Source organism: Schistocerca americana, chromosome X, assembly GCF_021461395.2.
Source record: "Schistocerca americana isolate TAMUIC-IGC-003095 chromosome X, iqSchAmer2.1, whole genome shotgun sequence".
Taxonomy (NCBI): Eukaryota; Metazoa; Arthropoda; class Insecta; order Orthoptera; family Acrididae; genus Schistocerca; species Schistocerca americana.
In genome coordinates this window covers 183,327,248-183,351,435 of record NC_060130.1, presented here as the reverse complement: position 1 = coordinate 183,351,435, position 24,188 = coordinate 183,327,248, and positions in this window count along the sequence as shown.

Genomic DNA, 24,188 nt, shown 5'->3' with positions numbered 1-24,188 from the left:
TCCCTAGGCTTACACACTACATAATCTAACTTAAAATAACTTACGCTAAGGTCAACACGCACACCCATGCCCGCGAACTGTGGCAAGGCGCCACAGACAGTGCGGCTACCACGCGCTGCTACTGACTGCTAGTATTCACCTTCTGTTTCCCACTAGTCTCAAATATTTTCTGTTGTATTAAGATTGGGTGATTTAGTCCGACTGTCTAAGCGTGACAGGTTCCCTGAGTGTTTGCCTAACCGGGAACGTTTGCATGCTGCTCTCTGAAACGACTGTTGTCATTTTCGGCGGTAGGAATGTCGACAGCATAGTAACCAAGTCATCGTACAAGAAAGAGCAGCACTTCGTCACCAAGGAAGTCGAAATAAACGTCTTGGTTCATTTTTAATGATTCTGCCGTCGCTCCTTGGTAGCAAAGGATCATAACTATAAATGAAAAGCACATTATTATGTATATTATACAGTACTACCTTACTTCTGTTAACCACTTTCCAGCTTACATGACCATCATCTGACTTTAACTGACTATCATTGTCAAAGAAGGTGCAATATTCGCAAACAACATAGAACCTGATGTTACACATCGAGATTGAGGTACGAACACAGAGTAAATGTCATCTTTGACTGTGCAATCCCAGGGGAAGAAATCCAGTTCGCTCTCTGTGTGCCTACGGGAGGAGTCATTGCAGATGTGGAGAGAGTGGTTCCAGATGCCATAAAGAGCATAGGGTGCAGCCAACTGCGTGTCGCGGTTCATATCGGTACCAATGACGTGTGTCGTTTTGGATGGGAAGAGGTTCTCTCTATTCTCTCTAGTTTCGGGCGCCTAGCTGAAGTGGTAAAGACTGCCAGTCTTTCTCCCGAGATGAAGGCGGAGTTCACCATCTGTAACACCATCGACAGAACCGTCTATGGTCCTTTGGTACAGCGCCGACTGAAGGGCCTCAATTAGAGGCTAGATGGTTCTACCACAGCTAGCCTGCAGATTCCTCGTCCTCCGCCCTCTGGTGGTGGGTTACTGGGATCTGCTTAATAGGTCAGGGATCCACTACATACAGAAAATGGCTACACGGTGGTTGTGTGGAGTAGCCTATGCGGTTTTTTAGGTTAGAAGGTCTGGTGAAACTGCAGGAAGGGCGTTAGTCTAAAAGCGCGCAAGTCAAAAAGGGCAAGTTAGACCTAGCAGCAATTGGTATTGCAGTTGTAAATTGCTGTATCTGTCTTTTGAAAGAACCAGAGCTGCAACCACTTATAGAAAGCACTGCAGCTCAAATCGTCATGAGTACTGGAATATCACTCATACACTTATAGACTGTGGTGACTAAATTTACTCTCGAGATGTTGGCGTAAATACATGTCTAAAGCCGGCACTATGTATAAAACGATGTCCAAATCGTACTGAATGCCCTCTCCGGAAATTATTTTGAGTAATTAGTTCAGAAGCCCACTCGAAGTGTAAACGGTTGATCTCTTAGCAACAAATAATCCTGAGCAAATGGTGAGCATCATGACTACAAGGATTAGGGAACGCAAGGTTGTTATAGCGATACTGAATACCGGAAAATCCAAAACGACAAAAATAAACGCAAGGTACCTCTATTTAAAAAAGCGAATGAAAACTCTCTTGACACCTTTCTAAGAGACTGTCTTCTCTCCTTCCGTTCTAACTAGGTAGAGTAGACCTGTGTCCTTTGAATTCAAAGAAATAATATTGACGGCAGTTGAGAGATGTATGCCAAATACATTAATAAGTGATAGTACTGATCCCATTGCACACAAAACAGATCAGAACACTGTTACAAAGGCAACGAAAAAGGTATGCCAAATTTAAAAGAAAGCAAAGTCTTCAAGGTTGGTGATGTCTTAAAGAAGCTCGAAATTTAGCACGAACTTCAACGCGAAATGCTTTTAAATGTTTGCACAACGAAACCCTGTCTCGAAATCTGGCAAAATACCTAAAGAGATTCTGGTCATACGTAAAGTACACTAGCGGAAAAGCGCTATCAATACTTTCACTGCGCGATGACAATGGTGATCTTATTGATGACAGGACCACTAAAGCAGTGCACCAAAACACGGTTTTCTGAAACATCTTCATCAAAGAAGAGGAAGTAAATATTCCAGAATACCAATCAACTTGGAAGTAGAAATCCTCACTGTGGCGAAGTAGCTTAAATCACTTAGTAAAGGCAAGCCTCTGGTCCAGACTGTACATCAGTCACGTTCATTTCAAGGTATGCTGACACAATAGCTCCATACTTAGCAATCATACATAATCGCTCTCTCGTCGAGAGATCAAAAAACTGGGAAGTTGTACAAGTCACACGAATACCCAACAAAGGAAACATGAGTAATCCGCTGAATTACAGACCCATATAGCTAATGTTGGTTTGCTATAGGATTTTGGAACGTATACCGTGTTCGAACATTATGAATCACCTCGAAGGGAACGATCAATTGACAAGTTGTCAGCACGTATTAAAAAATATTGTTCTTGTGAAACACACATAGCACTCACGAATTAATGAGTGCTACCGACAGGGAATGTCAAATTGATTCGATATTTTTAGGTTTTCAGAAGGCTTTGAGAAATTTCCTCACAAGCGACTTCAAATCAAATTCCGTCCCTATAGAATATCATCTTAACTGTGCGACTGGTGTCGTCAGTTACTGCCAGAAAGTTCACAGTTCATAGTAATTGACAGAAAGTCATCGAGTAAAACAGAATTAATACCTGGCGTTCCCCAAGGAAGTGTTATAAGCGGTCTGCTGTTACTGACCTACATAAACGACATAGGAGACAATCTGAGTAGCCCTCTCGAATTATTTGCAGACGATCCTGTCATCTACCGTTTTGTAAAGTCACGAAATGATGGCTCTGAGCACTATGGGACTTAACATCTGAGGTCATCAGTCCCCTAGAACTTAGAACTACTTAAACCTAACTAACCTAAGGACATCACACACATTCATGCCCAAGGCAGGATTCGAACCTGCGACCGCAGCGGTCGCGCGATCCCAGACTGAAGCGCCTAGAGCCGCTCGTCCACAGCGGCCGGCCACGAAATGATGAAAACCAGTTGTAACGTGATTTAGACACGATAACTTTGGCAGTCGGCTCTAAATAATGAAAAGTGCAAAGTCGTTCAGATGAGTAGTAAAAGAAATCCGCTACGTTTTCGTTACACTACATATCACACAAATCTAAACGCTATAAATTCAACAAAATACTTAGGAAATACAATTACGAATAACTTAAATTGAAACGATCACATAGATAATGCTAAGACTGCGATTTATTGGCAGTCTTCAGCAGAGACTGCTCACACCGCGCAAGTCTGCCTTCTGCTGGAGGACTGCTGTGCGGTGTGGGATCTGCATCAGATGGGGCTAACAGAGGACATCAAAAATGTTCAAAGAAGGGTTGCTACTTTTGTATTATTGTGGAATAGGGGAGAGAGTGCCACGTACATGATACGTGAATTGGAGCGGCAATCATAAATACAGAGGCGTTATTCGTTGCGGCAGGTCCTTCTCCTGATATTTCAACCACCCACTTTCTCCTCCAATTGTGAAAATAATTTGCTGGCGCTGGCCTACATAGGGAGAAATGATAATTGGGATGAAATAAGAGAAACCAGAGCTCCCACGGAGAGATTTAAGTGCTTGTTTTTATCGCGGGTCGTTCGAGAGTGGAACGGTAGAGAAACAGCTTGAAGATGGTTCGAGGAACGCTATGCCAGGCACTTAATTGTGAATTTTAGAGTAATCGTGTAGATGTAGATGCAAATGAAATGCCATATACGTTCTGAAATCGAGAGACAGTTGTGACGAATTGACTCGGAAAGTCCCGGATTGCAGGCTCGGCCCAGCTGCAACCAACCCTTGCGGGCGGGGGGATTCCGCGAACGCCGTAAATAGCCGCTAGCATCCCCGGGCAGCGTATTGCCCCGGCCGCTGGAAGGTGAAGCGCGTGTCGCTTGCACATCCGTACTCTGAAAATCAATACGACCTCAGTGTGCCTCATCTACCTTCGCCCAGAAATTATAGGCAGCCCAAACTACGCCAATATTACAATACCAGGAAGAACATTATTTATTTATTTATTTGCCGCCATTTACAAAGGACCTGCAGCCTTGTTACTAAGACAGGTCGTACATTCACAATACGAAATTGTGCATCTACAGAACGTGATATTTATTTGTTATTTCTTATTTCCAGTAAGAATTAATAATATTGCAGCTTTAAATACGCTACTGGCCATTAAAATTGCTACACCACGAAGATGGCGTGCTACAGACACGAAACGTAACCGACAGGAAGAAGATGCTGAGATATGCAAATGATTAGCTTTTCAGAGCATTCACACAAGGTTGGCGCCGGTGGCGATACCTACAACGTGCTGACATGAGGAAAGTTTCCAACCGATTTCTCATACACAAACAGCAATTGACCGACGTTGCCTGGTGAAACGTTGTTGTGATGCCTCGTGTAAGAAGGAAAAATGCGTACCATCACGTTCCCGACTTTGATAAAGGTCGGATTGTAGCCTATCGCGATTGCAGTTTATCGAATCGCGACATTGCTGCTCGCGTTGGTCGAGATTCAATGACTGTTAGCAGAATATGGAATCGGTGGGTTCAGGAGGGTAATACGGAACGCCGTGCTGGATCCCAACGGCCTCGTATCACTAGCATTCGAGATGACAGGCACCTTATCCGCATGGCTGTAACGGATCGTGCAGTCACGTCTCGATCCCTGAGTCAACAGATGGGGACGTTTGCAAGACAACAACCAGCTGCACGAACAGTTCGACGAAATTTGCAGCAGCATGGACTATCAGCTCGGAGATCATGGCTGCGGTTACCCTTGGCGCTGCATCACAGACAGGAGTGCCTGCCATGGTGTACTCAACGACGAACCTGGGTGCACGAATGGCAAAACGTCATTTTTTCCGATGAATCCAGGTTCTGTTTACAGCATGATGATGGTCGCATCCGTGTTTGGCGACATCGCGGTGAACGCATATTGGAAGCGTGATGGTATGGGGTGCCATTGGTTACACGTCTCGGTCACCTCTTGTTCGCACTGACGGCTCTTTGAACAGTGGACGTTACATTTCAGATGTGTTACGACCCGTGGCTCTAGCCTTCATTCGATTCCTTTGAAACCCCACATTTCAGCAGGATTGTTGCAGATCCTGTACGGGCCTTTCTGGATGCAGAAAATGTTCGACTGCTGCCCTGGCCAGCGCATTCTCCAGATCTCTCGCCAACTGAAATGTCTGGTCAATGGTGGCCGACCAACTGGCTCGCCACAATAAAAGAAATGTTCAAATGTGTGTGAAATCTTATGGGACTTAAGGTCGTCAGTCCCTAAGCCTACACACTACTTAACCTAAATTATCCTAAGGACAAACACACACACCCATGCCCGAGGGAGGTCTCGAACCTCCACTGGGACCAGCTGCACAGTCCATGACTGCAGCGCCCTAGACCGCTCGGCTAATACCGCGTGGCTCGTCACAATACGCCAGTCGCTACTCTTGAAGAACTGTGGTATCGTGTTGAAGCTGCATGGGCAGCTGTACCTGTACACGCCATGCAAGCTCTGTTTGACTCAATGCCCAGGCGTATGAAGGCCGTTATTACGGCCAGAGGTGGTTGTTCTGGGTACTAATTTCTCAGGATCTACGCACTCAAATTGCGTGAAAATGTAATCGCATGTCAGTTCTAGTATAGTATATTTGTCCAATGAATACCCGTTTATCATCTGCATTTCTTCTTGGTGTAGCAATTTTAATGGCCAGTAGTGTACTTATAAACTTAAAAGTAGTTAAGAAATGAAAATGTTAAAATTAACGATTTCTGAACTGAAGATAGTAGTTTATGAAGACTTAGAAGAGGTTATGACATATTATAACTTTAAGACATATTAAAATTCGGAAAATTTTTTCTAAAATAGACAAGATTCTTGCATGTAAGATGGATAGATAAAACATAATAAATATTTTTGAAATTAACAAAAGTTTGGTAAATCGAATTACAAACCATAACCATACTTTAGGAGGAATAACAACAGGAATGATGATAATGGAAGAATGTCCCTTCACCAAGTGTGTATGACGGTGAGCGTCTTGGAATTATCCATCGAGCCACCTACCGCCAACTACAGTTGTGACAAGCCAGTGTATTGTGACAAGCCAGTTGCACGGCCACCATTGACCAGACGTTTTCAATTGGTGAGAGATCTGGAGAATGAGCTGGCCAGGGCAGCAGTCGAACATTTTCTGTATCCAAAACGGACCGTACAGGACCTGCAACATGTGGTCGTGCATTATCCTGCTGAAATGTAGGGTTTCGCAGGGATTGAATGAAGAGTAGAGCCACGGGTCGTAAAACATCTGAAATGTAACGTCCACTGTTCAAACCGAACAAAGGTGACCGAGACGTGTTACCAATGGCACCCCATACCATCACGTCGAGTGATACGCCAGTATGGCGATGACAAATACACGCTTCAAATGTGCGTTCACCGCGATGTCGTCAAACACGGATGCGACTATCATGATGCTGTAAACAGAACCTGGATTCATCCGAAAAAATGACGTTTTGCCATTCCTGCACACAGGTTCGTCGTTAAGTACACCATGGCAGGCGCTCCTGTCTGTGATGCAGCGTCAAGGGTAACCGCAGCCATGGTCTCCGAGCTGACAGTCGATGTTGCTGCAAACGTCATGGAACTGTTCGTGCAGGTGGTTGTTGTCTTGCAAACGTCCCCATCTGTTGACTCAGGGATCGAGACGTGGCTGCACGATCCATTACAGCCATGCGGATAAGATGCATGTCATCTCGACTGCTAGTGGTACGAGGCCGTTGGGATCCAGCACGGCGTTCCGTATTACCCTCCTTAACCCAGCGATTCCATATCCTGCTAACAGTCATTGGATCTCGAGTAACGCGAGCAGCAATGTCGCGATACGTTAAACCGCAATCGGCATACGCTACAATCCGACCTTTATCAAAGTCGGAAACGTGATGGTACGCATTTTTCCTCCTTCCACGAGGCATCACAACAACGTTGCACCAGGCAACGTCGGTCAACTGCTGTTTGTGTATGAGAAATCGGTTGGAAACTTTCCTCATGTCAGCAGGTTGTAGGTATCGCCACCGGCGCCAACCTTGTGTGAATGCTCTGAAAAGCTAATCATTTGCATATCTCAGCATCTTCTTCCTGTCGGTTATGTTTCGTGTCTGTAGCACGCCATCTTCGTGGTGTAGCAATTTTAATGGCCAGTAGTGTAGTTGTAAGTACTAGGGGACTGATGAGCTCAGATGTTAAGCCCCGTAGTGCTGAGTGCCATATGAACCTTACCATCAGACCTCGCCTATTGCCTGCCACCGGAGTTTTGGTTTCTGCACTTACATTCTATACCCGATCCTAGCTTACTTGGCTGCTCGCTACATTGTCTCTGTGTCACTACTTCAAGCGACAAGGTGACAGCAATCGCAAAACTACTCGTAACCAAACAGCTACGCCGCGCTGCAAGGCTTGGCGGGCTGCATACCGCTCGGGCGCGCGAGTCAGCTACTGCACGGTAACTGCTGGAGGCAGCTGAGCTGGGCAGCAGCGGGAACCTTACGTCACACTGTCCCGCGAGGAGCCTACGACAAAGACTCTCGTGGGTCTCGGTCCAGCGCGACTCGTGCTTGTCGTCAACAGCCGGCCACTGAACGAACCTAGAGAAAGTGTCAGAAGTTCCATGCGGCTTTTCGCAGGTGATGCTGTAGAATACAGAGAAGTTGCAGCAATTGAAAATTGCAGCGAAGTGCAGGAAGATCTGCAGCGCATACGCACTTGGTGCAGCGACTGGCAACTGACCCTTAACATAGATAAATGTAATGTATTGCGAATACATAGAAAGAAGGATCCTTTATTGTATGGTTATATGATAGCGGAACAAACACTGGTAGCAGTTACTTCTGTAAAATATCTGGGAGTATGCGTACGGAACGATTTGAAGTGGAATGATCATATAGAATTAATTGTTGGTAAGGCGGGTGCCAGGTTGACATTCATTGGGAGAGTCCTTAGAAAATGTAGTGCATCAACAAAGGAGGTGGCTTACAAAACACTCGTTCGACCTATACTCGAGTATTGCTCATCAGTGTGGGATCCGTACCTGGTCCGGTTGACAGAGGAGATAGAGAAGATACAAAGAAGAGCGGCGCGTTTTGTCACAGGGTTATTTGGTAAGCATGATAGCGTTACGGAGATATTTAGCAAACTCAAGTGGCAGACTCTGCAAGAGAGGCGCTCTGCATCGCGGTGGAGCTTGCTGTCCAGGTTTCGAGAGGGTGCTTCCCCCTACTTATACCTCCCGAGGAGATCACGAATGTAAAATGAGAGAGATTCGAGCGCGCACGGAGGCTTTCCGGCAGTGGTTCCTCCCGCGGATCATACGCGACTGGAACAGGAAAGGGGGGTAATGACAGTGGCACGTAAAGTGCCCTCCGCCACACGCCGTTGGGTGACTTGCGGAGTATAAATGTAGAAAAAAAACTGCACCCCCCCCCCCCCCCCTCTTAGCAACAGCGCGCTCGCACGCGGCGCAACCCACTTTTGGCACTTTGTCTGTGACCAGGAAGAATGGTAAATAACGAAATGCGCGAGGTGTTGCAATAACTTAGTGCACTGTACTCACATTCGGAAGGACGACGCTTCAAATCCCCCTCTGGCCATCCAGATTTAGGTTTTCTGTGATTTCCCTAAATCTTTGAAGGCAAATGCCGGGATGGTTACTTGAAAGTGCATGGCCAATTTCCTTCCGCATCATTCCCTAAGCCGAGTTTGTGCTTCGTCTCTAACGATCTCAAAGTCGGTGGGACGCTAAACACAAATCTTCCTTGCTTCGAATCTTTTGTTTCTGTGGATATTCAGTGTAGTACATGGAAACATATGATTAACTTGGCCTGAGCAATAAATACATTCAGTATCTCGATTGGTAATGACTGTAAGGGCGCCATGCAGTTTTACGTTCTCACAAAATGGTTGAATGAGTACCTGGCACTGCCCAAATATGTATTTATGAGGTTCACTCCAAAAGAAATGCACACTATTTTTGTAAAAATACGGTTTTCATTTTGCATGTGTGAAAGTTTTACAGTGCGTAGATACATCCTTCACGCTTGTTTTCAGACTTAGTTCAACCTGTTCCCGTGAGTGGCGCCGTCACAGCATGTCTTCAAGATGGCTGATGGCTGCTAGACTTGACGTTCATCAGAAGCAACGTGCTGTCATAGAATTCCTGTGCTGTGAAGACGAGACAGTGAGAAACATCTACAAGAGGTTGAAAAAAGTGTATGGAGATGCTACTTTCGATCGCAGTACAGTTACTCAGTGGGCAAGCAGGTTACGTGGTGAAAGCGGGCACGGCAATATTGAGGATTGTCCTCTCAGTGGCCGGCCTCGTACCGCACACACTCCAGACAATGTGCAGACAGTTAACGAATTGGTGACTGCGGACAGAGGCATCACAGTGAACGAATTGTCACGCTATGTTGGGATGGGGGAAGGAAGTGTTTGCAGAATACTGAAAGTTTTGGCGTTAAAAAAGGTTTGTGCCAGGTGAGTTCATGCCAAGTGGAACCACCATGAATTCTGATGCGTATGTGACGACACTGAAGAAACTTCAAGCACGACTGCGTCGTGTTCGACCACATCGGCAAAAGCAGGATGTTTTGCTGTTGCACGACTATGCACGGCCACATGTCAGTCAAAACACCATGGAAGCGATCACAAAAGTCGGATGGACAACACTGAAACACCCGCCTTACAGTCCTGACCTGGCTCTATGTGACTATCATCTCTTTGGGAAACCGAAAGACTCTCTTTGTGGAACAAGGTTTGAAGATGATGACTCCCTTGTGCACACTGCCAAACAGTGGCTCCAACAGGTTGTTCCTGAATTTTACCATGCAGGTATACAGGCGCTGGTTCTAAGATGGCGTAAGGCAGTTGAGAGGGATGGAAATTACGTCGAGAAATGAAAATATTGTTCCTAAAGGATGTATCTGCACACTGTAAAACTTTAAAACAGGTAGAATAAAAGATGGATTTAAAAAAAAAGTAGCGTACATTTCTTTTGGAGCGACCCTCGTATTCCAAATCTATTAGTCCACACCCTCCTCTCTCTCTGTATACCTGCCCTCCCCCTCTCTTTGTCCATCTCCTTTTCCCTCTTTTCTGCCTGTCTCGTCCATCCTCTCTCTATCCATCTCTGGCTCCACTCTCGCTCAGTTGATCCCCTACTCACCTCTCTCTCAGTCCTTCCCCTCCTTCTTCCTTTTTTCTGCCCATCTTCTTCTCCCCCTCTCCCTGTCCTCTTCTCTCCACTTGATCTGCTAACAACCTCCACCCTATCTCTCTGTCCATCTCCTCCTCTTTCGTCTCTCTGCCCCTTTTCTTCTGGCACTCTCCCTTTCTCTCCTCTCCACATTCCCTGCCCTTTTCATCTTTCTCATCTCTCTGTCCATCTCCTCCTCCCCTCTCACTCAGTCGATCTCCTACCCACCCCTCTCTCTCTGCAACTCTTCCTCATTACTTGCTATGACCAATTCTTGCTCTCCCTCTCTTCATCCTCTCCTGTCCACTTTCTCTGCCCATTTCCTCCTCCCCATCTCTCTGTCTGTCTCCTCCACCTCTCACTCAGTCGATCTTGTACTCACCTGTCTTTCTGTCCATCTCCTCCTATTTTCTTTCTCTTCCCATGTCCTACTCCCCCTCTCTGTGTTCTCTTCTCTCCTCTTTGTCTACCCATTTCTTCCTCCCCATCTCTCTGTCCATCTCCTCCTCCCCTATTGTTCAGTCCATCTTCTGCTCACTCTTCTTTCTGCTGTACTCCTCCTCTTCCCTTTTGCTGTCGACTTTCCCCTTCCCCTCTCTCTGTCCATCTCCTCCTGCCCTTTATGTGTCTCTCCATCTCCTCCTGCCCCCACCTCTCACTATGTTATCACCTGCACCCCAATAATAGGCTGCTTCTTACCTCCATAGTATTTTTTTTCCAGAGGGTAAGTAATATGTGCACGAGATTTACATGAAGTTTATTCCAGAGGTTTACGAGGAGCTTTTTACCCACAGCTTAGGTAGCATATGCACATCAAATGATACATATGTTTCGCATATATACATATATATAGTGACTGGGCCAAATATCTCACGAAATAAGCATCAAACGAAAAAACTACAAAGAACGAAACTCGTCTAACTTGAACGGGGAAACCAAATGGCGCTATGGTTGGCCTGCTAGATGGCGCTACCATAGGTCAAACAGATATCAACTGCGTTTTTTAAAATAGGAACCCCCATTTTTTATTATATATTCGTGTAGTACGTAAATAAATATGAATGTTTTAGTTGGACCACTTTTTTCGCTTTGTGATAGATGGCTCTGTAATAGTCACAAACGTATAAGTACGTGGTATCACGTAACATTCCGCCAGTGCGGACGGTATTTGCTTCGTGATACATTACCCGTGTTAAAATGGGCCGTTTACCAATTGCGGAAAAGGTCGATATCGTGTTGATGCATGACTATTGTGATCAAAATGCCAAACGGGCGTGTGCTATGTATGCTGCTGGGTATCCTGGACATCATCCAAGTGTCCGGACCGTTCGCCGGATAGTTACATTATTTAAGGAAACAGGAAGTGTTCAGCCACTTGTGAAACGTCAACCACGACCTGCAACAAATCATGATGCCCAAGTAGGTGTTTTAGCTGCTGTCACTGTTAATCCGCACATCAGTAGCAGACAAAATGCTCGAGAATCGGGTATCTCAAAAACGTTGGTGTTGAGAATGCTACATCAACATCGATTGCACCCATACTATATTTCTATGCAGTAGGAATTGCGTGACGACGACTTGGAAAGTCGTGTACATTTCTGCCACTGGGCACAAGAGAAATTACGGGACGATGACAGATTTTTTGCACGCGTTCTATTTAGCGACGAAGCGTCATTCACCAACAGCGGTAACGTAAACCGGCATAATATGCACTATTGGGCAACGGAAAATCCACGATGGCTGCGACAGGTGGAACATCAGTGACCTTGGCAGGTTAATGTATGGTGCGGCATTATGGGAGGAAGGATAATTGGCCCCCATTGTATTGATGGCAATCTAGATGGTGCAATGTATGCTGATTTCCTACGTAATGTTCTACCGATGTTAGTACAAGATGTTTCACTGCATGGCAGAATGGCGATGTACTTCCAACATGATGGATGTCCGGCACATAGCTCGCGTGTTGTTGAAGCGGTATTGAATAGCATATTTCATGACAGGTGGATTGGTCGTCGAAGCACCATATCATAACCTGCTCGTTCACCGGATCTGACGTCCCTGGATTTCTTTCTGTGGGGAAAGTTGAAGGATATTTGCTATCTTGATCCACCGACAACGCCTCACAACATGCGTCAGCGCATTGTCAATGCATGTGCGAACATTACGGAAGGCGAACTGCTCGTTGTTGAGAGGAATGTCGTTACACGTATTGCCAAATTCATTGAGATTGACGGAAACCATTTTGAGCATTTTTTGCATTAATGTGGTATTTACAGGTAATCATACTGTAACTGCATGCGTTTTCAGAAATGATAAGTTCACAAAGGTACATGTAACACATTGAAACAACCGAAATAAAATGTTCGAACGTAGCTACAATCTTTATTTTAATTAAAAACTTACCTGTTACCAACTGTTCGTCAAAAATTGTGTCTATTACAGTGCCATCTATCACAAAGGGACAAAAGTGGTCCAACTAAAACATTCATATTTGTTTATGTACTACACGAATATGTAATAAAAAATAAGTTTTCCTATTTTAAAAAACGCAGATGATATCCGTTTGACCTATGGCAGCGCCATCTAGGGGGCCAACCATAGCGCCATCCGGTTTCCGCCTTCAAGTTAGACAAGTTTCGTTCTGTGTAGTTTTTTCGTTTGACGCTTATTTCGTGAGATATTTGGCCCGGTCACGATCAATGGACCACCCCGTATATCACACATATCTGCACACACATTCCACGTGTATCCCTAGCGAATTTCGCACTGAAATTTCGTTTCCATGCAGTGCAATTGCAATATTTATGTCGTCACATCTCCTCAACTGTATGTCGTACAGTGATATATTTTTGCAGGTACATTCAAGATATATGTGAATAGCGTCTGCAAAATGTGCTGAGAATAGAGTTAGTGGTAAACAAGCAATAAATTAAAATGCCATGGCTGCTGCGGCAGTTTTACTCACTGAACTGCGAAAATGTGGTAAGCGATGTACTCTTTTTCCCCCGGTCGTCATTTTGTGAAGGGTGTCAGAGAGAGAATGTCTCGTAAAGGTTTGAAATTATGTGAAAAGTTTGTAGCAAGTCACTGAGTACTTTGTTTCTCAAATACTGAATGAATAAATTCTGGTCTATGCTTGTCATGAGCTACACTTCTTTTTCACCCCCATGCCTACCCCTTTGGAAAATTGGTGGCTCTTACCCCCACAGTCGTATGTGTGCCAAGTTTGGTTGAAATCGATGCTATGGTTTAGGAGAAAATGGAGTATCCTGTTTTGAAAGAAGACAGACCGACAGAAGGGCCCCACAAAATTCTTAATAGTACACAGAATTAGCGGACTGAGTAATAAGGCAGAAGAACTTCTTGTCTATCTGGAAAATATACATATGTCTGAACACTCATGCGGACCTAATATGAGGAAAGGAGGATTTGTTACACTACTGGTCATTAAAATTGCTGCACCAAGAAGAAATGCAGATGATAAACGGGTATTCATTGGACAAATATATTATGCTAGAAGTGACATGTGATTACATTTTCACGAAATTTTGGTGCATAGATCCTGAGAAATCAGTAACCGGAACAACCACCTCTGGCCGTAATAACAGCCTTAATACGCCTGGGTATTGAGTCAAACAGAGCTTGGATGGCGTGTACAGGTACAGCTGCCCATGCAGTTTCAACACGATACCACAGTTCATCAAGAGTAGTGACCAGCGTATTGTGACAAGCCAGTTGCACGGCCACCATTGACCAGACGTTTTCAATTGGTGAGAGATATGGAGAATGTTCTGGCCAGGGCAGCAGTCGAAGATTTTCTGTATCCAAAAAGGGCCGTACAGGACCTGCAACATGCGGTCGTTCATTATCCTGCTGAAATGTAGGGTTTCGCAGGGATTGAATGAAGAGTAGAGCCACGGGTCGTAGCACATCTGAAATGTAACGTCCACTGTTCAAACCGAACAAAGGTGACCGAGACGTGTTACCAATGGCACTCCATACTATCACGCCGGGTGATAAGCCAGTATGGCGATGACGAATACACGCTTTCAATGTGCGTTCACCGCCAGGTCGCCAAACACGGATGCGACCATCATGATGCTGTAAACAGAACCTGGATTCATCCGAAAAAATGACGTTTTGCCATTCGTACACCCAGGTCGCAAGCACTCCTGTCTGTGATGCAGCGTCAACGGTAACTGCAGCCACGGTCTCCGAGCTGATAGTCCATGCTGCTGCAAACGTCGTCGAACTATTAGTGCAGATGGTTGTTGTCTTGCAAACGTCCCCATCTGTTGACTCCGGGATCGAGACGTGGCTGCACGATCCGTTACAGCCATGCGGATAAGATACCTGTCATCTCGACTGCTAGTGATACCAGGCCGTTGGGGTCCAGCACAGCGTTCCGTATTACCCTCCTGAACTCACCGATTCCATATTCTACTAACAGTCATTGAATCTCGACCAACGCGAGCAGCAATGTTGCGATACGACAAAATGCAATCGCGTTAGGCTACAATCCGACCCTTATCAAAGTCGGTTCAAATGGCTCTGAGCACTATGGGACTTAACATCTATGGTCATCAGTCCCCTAGAACTTAGAACTACTTAAGCCTAACTAACCTAAGGACATCACACAACACCCAGTCATCACGAGGCAGAGAAAATCGCTGACCCCGCTGGGGGTCGAACCCGGGAACCCGGGCGCGGGAAGCGAGAACGCTACCGCACGACCACGAGCTGCGGCCTATCAAAGTCGGAAACGTGATGGTACGCATTTCTTCTCCTTACACGAGGCATCACAACAACGATTCACGAGGCAACGCCGGTCAACTGCTGTTTGTGTATGAGAAATCGGTTGGAAGCTTTCCTCATGTCAGCACGTTGTAGGTGTCGCCACCGGCGCCAACCTTGTGTGAATGCTCTGAAAAGCTAATCATATGCATATCACAGCATCTTCTTCCTGTCGGTTAAATTTCGCGTTTATAGCACGTCATCTTCGTGGTGTAGCAGTTTTAATGGCCAGTAGTGTAACAACTTACACAGTCCCTGGCCGTGTCCGCGAATTATTAACTTAACTGTATTTCATCGTCCGCACCCACCTGTGCCAAGGTTATCGCTTTAGAGATATAATCCCTTGTTCATTTGTCAATGGCTCTTTATAACTATCAGTGAGTAATTTTCATGTCTAAAGACAATAACGAATTTGGTAGTGATCATTTGTTTCCATTCCCCATTAATATAGCTATGTGAGTGGTTTGGTACCCATCTGTTTCATACCCAGTTGGGCCACCTCTATTAATATTCATTTAAATAAGCCGTTTCCATTTTGCGACAGTATCGTTAATTGCACGATGATAATTGATTTGCATGATCGTCGGCGTTGGCTGCTCACTGTGTTGGTCACCAGAATTTGGTACTATGCATTTAACGATTATGCTCCAACCGGAACTGACACCAAACAGTGGGTACTAATTACCAACTCACATCTGTATGTTTAATTTAAAAAACTTTTAAATGTTCAGTATGTAGCCAACTTTACAATTTAATTTGCAATATTGAAGAAAACTGACTCGTTCCATAACATTACAATTTAGCTTAGCTGAGTGGTAACGTGCTTGTCTTCCGTGCAGCGGGCCCGGCTTTGATTCCCGGCCGGATTGGAAATTTTGTCCAGTCGTGGAGTGGGTGTTGTGTTGTCCTCGTCATCATTTCATCCTCATCACCAGCACGCAAGTCGTCCAGTGTGGCGTCGACTGCATTAAGATTTGCACACAGCGGCCGAACTTCCCCAGATGGGGCATCCCGGCGAACAATGCCATACGATCAATTCTTTTCATTGCAATTTATTGTGCAAGTGATCCACGAAACGTAAAGTAACTAACAAACCTATATGTACATATATACTTTTACTATATCTATGGACTATGTCAGAGAGACCTCGAAGATCGGGCACGGTCATCAGCCATAACACGTAAAGCTACAGATAAGCGAACGAGAGGTAATTGTGTTGGGTGGGAATACTGGACCCATAGAACGATGGTGAATGTAACATTGTAATATTGGTTCTGGTCAGAGCCTCCACTCATTGATACATCCAGTTGCCTTAAAAGTCGACATGATGTCACTCGTGTGTCCAGTGGTGCCGCCCAATGATGTCGCGGCAAGGGAAGCATCAGCAGTTGTTGCCCGAACATAGTCTGTACTGCTCATACTGGCTGGCTGGATACTTGCGCATTTGCTGACGTGCCGCACGCTGCTGCACGGTGGACCTTGCAATATGCCTGTTCTCTCGTGAGCTTGTCTTGATCCCATCGATACCATATTTGGATGACAGTCGTGTGATCCACATCAACACTGTCTTTAATGTCGTGCAACGACAAAAAGATCTCCAAAGGCCCCGATCCTGTCACTGCTGAATTCCGGTACTTATTGGTGGACATTTCTTCTTTCTACATCTACATCTACATTGATACTCCGCAAGCCACCCAACGGTGTGTGGCGGAGGGCACTTTACGTGCCACTGTCATTACCTCCCTTTCCTGTTCCAGTCGCGTATGGCTCGCGGGAAGAACGACTGTCTGAAAGCCTCCGTGCGCGCTCTAATCTCTCTAATTTTACATTCGTGATCTCCTTGGGAGGTATAAGTAGGGGGAAGCAATATATTCGATACCTCATCCAGAAACGCACCCTCTCGAAACCTGGCGAGCAAGCTACACCGCGATGCAGAGCGCCTCTCTTGCAGAGTCTGCCACTTGAGTTTGCTAAATATCTCCGTAACGCTATCACGGTTACCAAATAACCCTGTGACGAAACGCGCCGCTCTTCTTTGGATCTTCTCTATCTCCTCCGTCAGACCGATCTGGTACGGATCCCACACTGATGAGCAATACTCAAGTATAGGTCGAACGAGTGTTTTGTAAGCCACCTCCTTTGTTGATGGACTGCATTTTCTAAGCACTCTCCCAATGAATCTCAACCTGGTACCCGCCTTACCAACAATTAATTTTATATGATCATTCCACTTCAAATCGTTCCGCACGCATACTCCCAGATATTTTACAGAAGTAACTGCTACCAGTGTTTGTTCCGCTATCATATAATCATACAATAAAGGATCCTTCTTTCTATTTACTCATAAACAACCAAGATTAAAAAAATCGATGTCTGAATTAGAAACGAGGTACCTAATTTTTATTTATTTATGGAATGTAAAAGACGTTATTGCTAGCTGCTTTGTGCAGAGCCATGTCCTAACCTGTAGAGCACGTTCTACACGCCGTCTTCTTTGTGTTGTCATTTTAATGGCCTGCAGTGCAGTTGTGAATGAAGAAATGAAGTATGGAACCGAAAACAGAGCTTAACATCACCACTGACATATCCACTAAACCATCTGTGGTAATTCTGTGCATATTTCGGTCATTTAATTTACAAATGTAAGTTATCTCTTAGTCGAATTAAGTCGGGTGATGCTGAGGGAATTAGATAAGGAAATGAGACACTTTAAGTAGTGAAGGAGTTTTGCTGTTTGGGGAGCAAAATAACTGATGATGGTCGAAGAAGAGAGGATATAAAATGTAGACTGGCAATGGCAAGGAAAGCGTTTCTGAAGAGGAGAAATTTGTTAACGTCGAGTGTAGATTTAAGTGTGAGGAAGTCGTTTTGAACAAGAAGAGAATAGAAGCTTTCTAAATGTGATGCTACAGAAGAATGCTGAAGATTAGATGGGTAGATCACATAACTAATGAGGAGGTATTGAATAGAATTGGGGAGAACAGGAGTTTGCGGTACAGCTTGACTAGAAGAAGGGATCGGTTGGTAGGATATGTTCTGAGGCATCAAAGGATCACCAATTTAGTATTGGAGTGCAGCGTGGAGGGTAAAAATCGTAGAGGGAGACCAAGAGATGAATACACAAAGCAGATTCAGAAGGATGTAGGTTGCAGTAGGTACTGGAAAATGAAGAAGCTTGCACAGGATAGAGTAGCATGGAGAGCTGCATCAAACCAGTCTCTGGACTGACGACCACAACAACAACAAGTTATCTCTGACGCTTTCGCTGAAAGATATTTTTACATTCCTATGTTAAGGCATTAGCTTCGGGCAACAGTATCAAATAAGGACCCTTTTAGAAAAGCGTAAGTTTCACTGAAAACTTATTAGGAAAAGATCTTTCGCATTCAACTTTCAGGTATAAGGTATATAAAATCAGTTTCAGAAGCATCGTTAAGAAAACCACGAGCTGTACAAACACACGTACGACTATACCAATCGGGAAAAGAATTTGGTTATGAACTGATATTCTTAAATTCAGAATTGAAATAGAGCACAGATTGGTCTCGAATTTACGATTTTGTTCGAGATGTTTGGAGAGAACAGCAGCCTAGCGCAGAAACTGTTCACTTTGAAGTTTATTTTTAACTACGATCTCTCTTGTCGAAGCACCATCTCATTCAGTACCTTTCCGTGGAGCAGGGGCTAGCCATCAAGCCGGGTGGATGGCGAAACAATGTTGGTTGTGATGAATTTCTGTTATGATCACAAGAAGAGAATGTAGCGAGTAACATTTTTAGTTTTCTTTTGAGTTGCACAAATACATTCGAAATTTTATGTTAAAATATTACGCGTTGTATTCACCTACTGTGCCATGTCGGCACGTATCGATAGTCGCATCAAGGGGCAATGACCTCTCTTCGGTCTGCACATCTCCGGAGGTTCTCTGACAAGGTGGTTGGCCGGGGACGGTGAACGTTGCCGATTGGCAAGCGTGGCGGGTGAAGCGCGGCTTGTCGGCCGACGGAACTGGGCGGGGACATGTAGTGTGCTCGGTGTCCTCCACAAGCAGTCTTTTTGGTTCAAATAGCTCTGAGCACTATGGGACTTAACATCTGAGGTCATCAATCCCCTAGAACTTACAAGGGAACCTCCCTGTCGCACCCCCCTCAGATTTAATTATAAGGTGGCACAGTGGATATGTCTTGAAAAACTGAACACAGATCGATCGAGGAAACAGAAAGAAGTGTGGAACTATGAAAAAAAAAAAGAAAATCTACAAACTGAGTAGTCCATGTCCAAGATAGGCAACATCAATGATAATGTGAGCTCAGGAGCGCCGTGGTCTCGTGGTTTGCGTGAGCAAGTGTGGAAGTGGAGGTCCTTGGTTCAAGTCTTCCCTCGAGCGCAAATTTAAATATTTATTTTCAGACGATTATTATCTGACAAACTCTTATGTTTTCATCGCTTTTTGGGAGTGATTATCACATCCACAAGAAAACCTAAATCGGGCAAGGTAGAAGAATCTTTTTACCCATTCGCCAAGTGTACAAGTTAGGTGGGTCGACAACATATTCCTGTCATGTGACGCACATGCCGTCACCAGTGTCGTATAGAATATATCAGACGCGTTTTCCTGTGAAGGAATCAGTTGACCTATGACCTTGCGATCAAATGTTTTCGGTTCCCATTGGAAAGGCACGTCCTTTCGTCTCTAATCGCACGGTTTTGCGGTGCGGTCGCAAAACAGACACACTAAACTTATTACAGTCAACAGAGACGTCAATGAACGAACGGACAGGTCATAACTTTGCGAAAATAAAAAAAAGTAAACTTTTCACACGGGGAAGACTTGAACTAAGGACCTCTCGTTCTGCACCTGCTCACGCTACCACGAGACCACGGCGCTCTTGAGCTCACATTGTCCATGATGTTGCCTATGTGGCCCATGAACTACTCAGTTTGTATATTTTGATTATTTTTTTCATAGTTCCACACAACTTCTTCCTGTTTTCTCGATTGATCTGTGTTCAGTTTTTCAAGGCCTATCCACTGCGCCAACTTACAACTAAATCTGAGGGGGGTGCGATGGGGAGGTTCCCTTGTTAGAACTACTTAAACCTAACTAACCTAAGGACATCACACACATCCATACCCGAGAAAGGATTCGAACCTGCGACCGTAGCGGTCGCGCGGTTCCAGACTGAAGCGCTTAGAACCGCTCGGCCATCGAGTCTTATTGCACAAGTATTACGGCTTGACCGGAAAACATGGTAACTGCGTTTTGTGGCGATGTAAGCGCGTACGAAGCCGACGTTTGTATAAAGGTATGATTGTACCATGCCTCTGCTGAGAGCTTACTGAAGAAGACTCTTCGAACTGCATACTGACATTTGTCACGGTCTGTCTCTTTTGAAATGCCGAGTACTATCTGTGTTTCGGAGACAAGGCGCTGAAGTTAATAGCGGTCAGTTGCTTTGCAATGAGGCAAGACATTTTAAAACGAACAATAAACGCATTCTTACAAGGCGCCAGAGTAATGGACTAGCGTTTCTCTAATAGTTTTTCTAGCAGTCTGACGCTCCTAACCGCGTTAGGGGTGCTTGCATATTATTTGGCAAGCTGATGATGTGGTGTCACCGCCAGACACCAAACTTGCTAGGTGTCCGTGGTCCGGTAGTATACGTCGGACCCGCGTGTCGCCACTATCAGTGATTGCAGACCGAGCGCCGCCACACGGCAGGTCTAGGCTAGAGAGACTCCCTAGCACTCGCCCCAGTTGTACAGCCGACTTTGCTAGCGATGGTTCACTGACAAATTACGCTCTCATTTGCCGAGACGATAGTTGGCATAGCCTTCAGCTACGTCATTTGCTACGACCTAGCAAGGCGCCATTATCATTTGCTATTTATCTTGTGATGCATGTACCGTCAGACCGATGTTTACCAATTATGGATTAAAGTTAAGTATTCCAGAAGCTACGTACTTTTTTTACTAGACTCAACTCCTTTAACTATTCCAGACCTCACGCCAGCCTGCGTGAGCTTAAACGCGTGCCTTTCGGCTATCTCATAGTGGCTTGGCTGTCTTGCCAAGTCACAACAGATGAAACGTTATTTCCAGCGTTTAACATACACTGAGGTGACCAAAGTTAAAGGATAACGATATGCTCATACACAAATGGCTGTAGTAACGCCTACACGAGGTATAAAAGGGCAGTGGATTGCCGGAGCTGGCATTCGTACTAAGGGTTGGGTTGTTTTGGGGGAAGAGACCAAACAGCGAGGTCATCGGTCGCATTCGTACTAACAAGGGAACCTCCCCATCGCACCCCCCTCAGATTTAGTTACAAGTTGGCACAGTGGATAGGCCTTGATAAACTGAACACAGATCAATTGAGAAAACAGGAAGAAGTTGTGGGGAACTGTGAAAAAATAAGCAAAATATACAAACTGAATAGTCCATGGGCCACATAAGCAACATCATGGAAGAAGTGTGCTTAGAAGCGCCGTGGTCCCGTGGTAGCGTGAGCAGCTGCTGCACGAGAGATCTTTCGTTCAAGGCTCCCCTCGACTGAAAATTTTACTTTCTTTATTTTTGCATAATTATTATCTGTCTGTTCGTTCATTGACATCTCTGTTCACTGTAATAAGTTTAGTGTCTGTTTTTTGCGACCGCACTGCAAAACCGTGCGATTAGTAGACGAAAGGACGTGCCTCTCCAATGGGAACAGAAAACATTTGATCGTAAGGTCATAGGTCAACCGATTCCTCCACAGGAAAACACATCCGATATATTCTATACGACACTGGTGACGGCATGTGCGTCACATGACAGGAATACGTTGTCGACCCACCTAACTTGTACACTTGGCGAATGGGTAAAAAGATTCTTCTACCTTGCTCGATTTAGGTTTTCTTGTGGATGTGATAATCACTCCCAAGAAAGTGATGAAAACATAAGAGTTCGTCACATAAACTGAAAATAAAAAATTAAAATCTTGTACTCTATGGAAGATTTGAACCTAGGACCTTCCGCTCCGCAGCTGTTCACGTTACCACGAGACCACGGCGCTCCCGCACTGCTATTGTCCTTATTGTTACTTATCTTGCCTTGAAATACTCAGTTTGTATATTTTGCTTATTTTTTCACAGTTCTACACAACTTCTTCCTGTTTCTCGATTGATCTGTGTTCAGTTTTTCAAGGCCTATCCACTGTGCCAACTTATAACTAAATCTGAGGGGGGTGCGATGGGGAGGTTCCCTCGTAAGATGATACACGTGAAAAGGTGTCCGACGCTATTATGGCAGCGCCACTAGAATTGACAGACTTCGAACGCCGAACAGTAGTGTTGGACCTAGGCACAAGGGACATTCCATTTCGGAAAATAGCTAGGGATTTAAATAATCCGAGATCCACAGTGTCAAGTGTGTGCCGAATATATTAAATTTCAGCCGTTATCTCTCAGAACGGACAACTCACAAGGGGACCCTCCATACTGTGAAGCACGGATTTTGATGCGCTTAAAATAATGTCGTAGACTCGCTTACACTGAGTACCTGGCTATCCGGTTTTTTAGCGACGGGCCTTGGTTTTTGAGAAAATCTATTTTGAAGTTCATTGCGCGCTTTGTATACCCGTAACATTACATATATATTACCGCAGCGTAGCGGTAAAGGTTCTCAACTACCGCACTGGACGTACCGTGTTCAAATCCTGCTCACATATGTTTTCTTTTTTTCATGTATGCAAGAACCGACCTGAAAATTTGGTCCTAGCGTTCAAAAACGAATAGACAAATTAACTGGGAAATACAGAAATGTACTCGTGTCCTGCAAGAAAACCGGGAAGTCCACGAAACTGGTGTACGAAGAATTTTTACGTTCTGTAATTCTTCCAAACGTGGGACAGAAATTTTGTTTGTACATTATCGATTCGTAGGGAGGACAAACCGATTAAACTTTGCCGGCCGCGGTGGTCTAGCGGTTCTAGGCGCTCAGTCCGGAGCCGCGCGACTGCTACGGTCGCAGGTTCGAATCCTGCCTCGGGCATGGATGTGTGTGATGTCCTTAGGTTAGTTAGGTTTAAGTAGTTCTAAGTTCTAGGGGACTGATGACCGTAGATGTTAAGTCCCATAGTGCTCAGAGCCATTTGAACCATTTTGAAGATTCGATAAAATTACATTCCCTAATCCTACATCAATTCAGCGCACCTAATTTTGAAAGCATGATTATATACGCATGGTTCGCAACGAAATTAGTGGATGAAAGAGAAATGGTTCAAAAATGGTTCAAATGGCTCTGAGCACTATGGGACTTAACATCTGAGGTCATCAGTCCCCTAGAACTTAGAACTACTTAAACCTAACTAACCTAAGGACATCACACACATCCGTGCCCGAGGCAGGATTTGAACCTGCGAACGTAGCGGTCGCGCGGTTCCAGACTGTAGCGCCTAGAACCGCTCGGCCACTCTGGCCGGCGAAAGAGAAATATTTTTGAATGCAAAAGAATTGTGTTTCCTGTTTTTTCTCATGAAGAAACCGTGAGCCTGCAAGACGGTTGCTTTCATGAAATGCGCGTGATGCTGCGAATATTTATGCTTCTGTTGTTCGTATGATAAGTATCACCCACAATATTGTTCTGGCACAGCTAGCAATGTGGACGATGAAAAATAAGGTTTTGTAATATTGTATGACATAAAAATTAATAACTGAGTATATCTTTATAATTTCGCACACCTTACACTGTTTGTTGATGTTCGTTGAAATAAAATTGTAAAATTCGGTCGATTTTGAAAAAAAAAAAAAACATAAGTACACGAGCAGGAATCGAACACGGTACTTCCAGCGCGGTAGCCGTGATGCATCACCGCTGCGCTACCCTGACTTGCTCGGATTATCCGTAGTGTTACTAGTATACAAAGTACGCAATGAACTTCAAAATTGATTTTCTCAAAAACCAAGGACCACAAAGTCGGCTGTACAATTGCGGCGAGTGCTAGGGAGTCTCTCTAGACTAGACCTGCCGTGTGGCGGCGCTCGGTCTACAATCACTGATAGTGGCGACA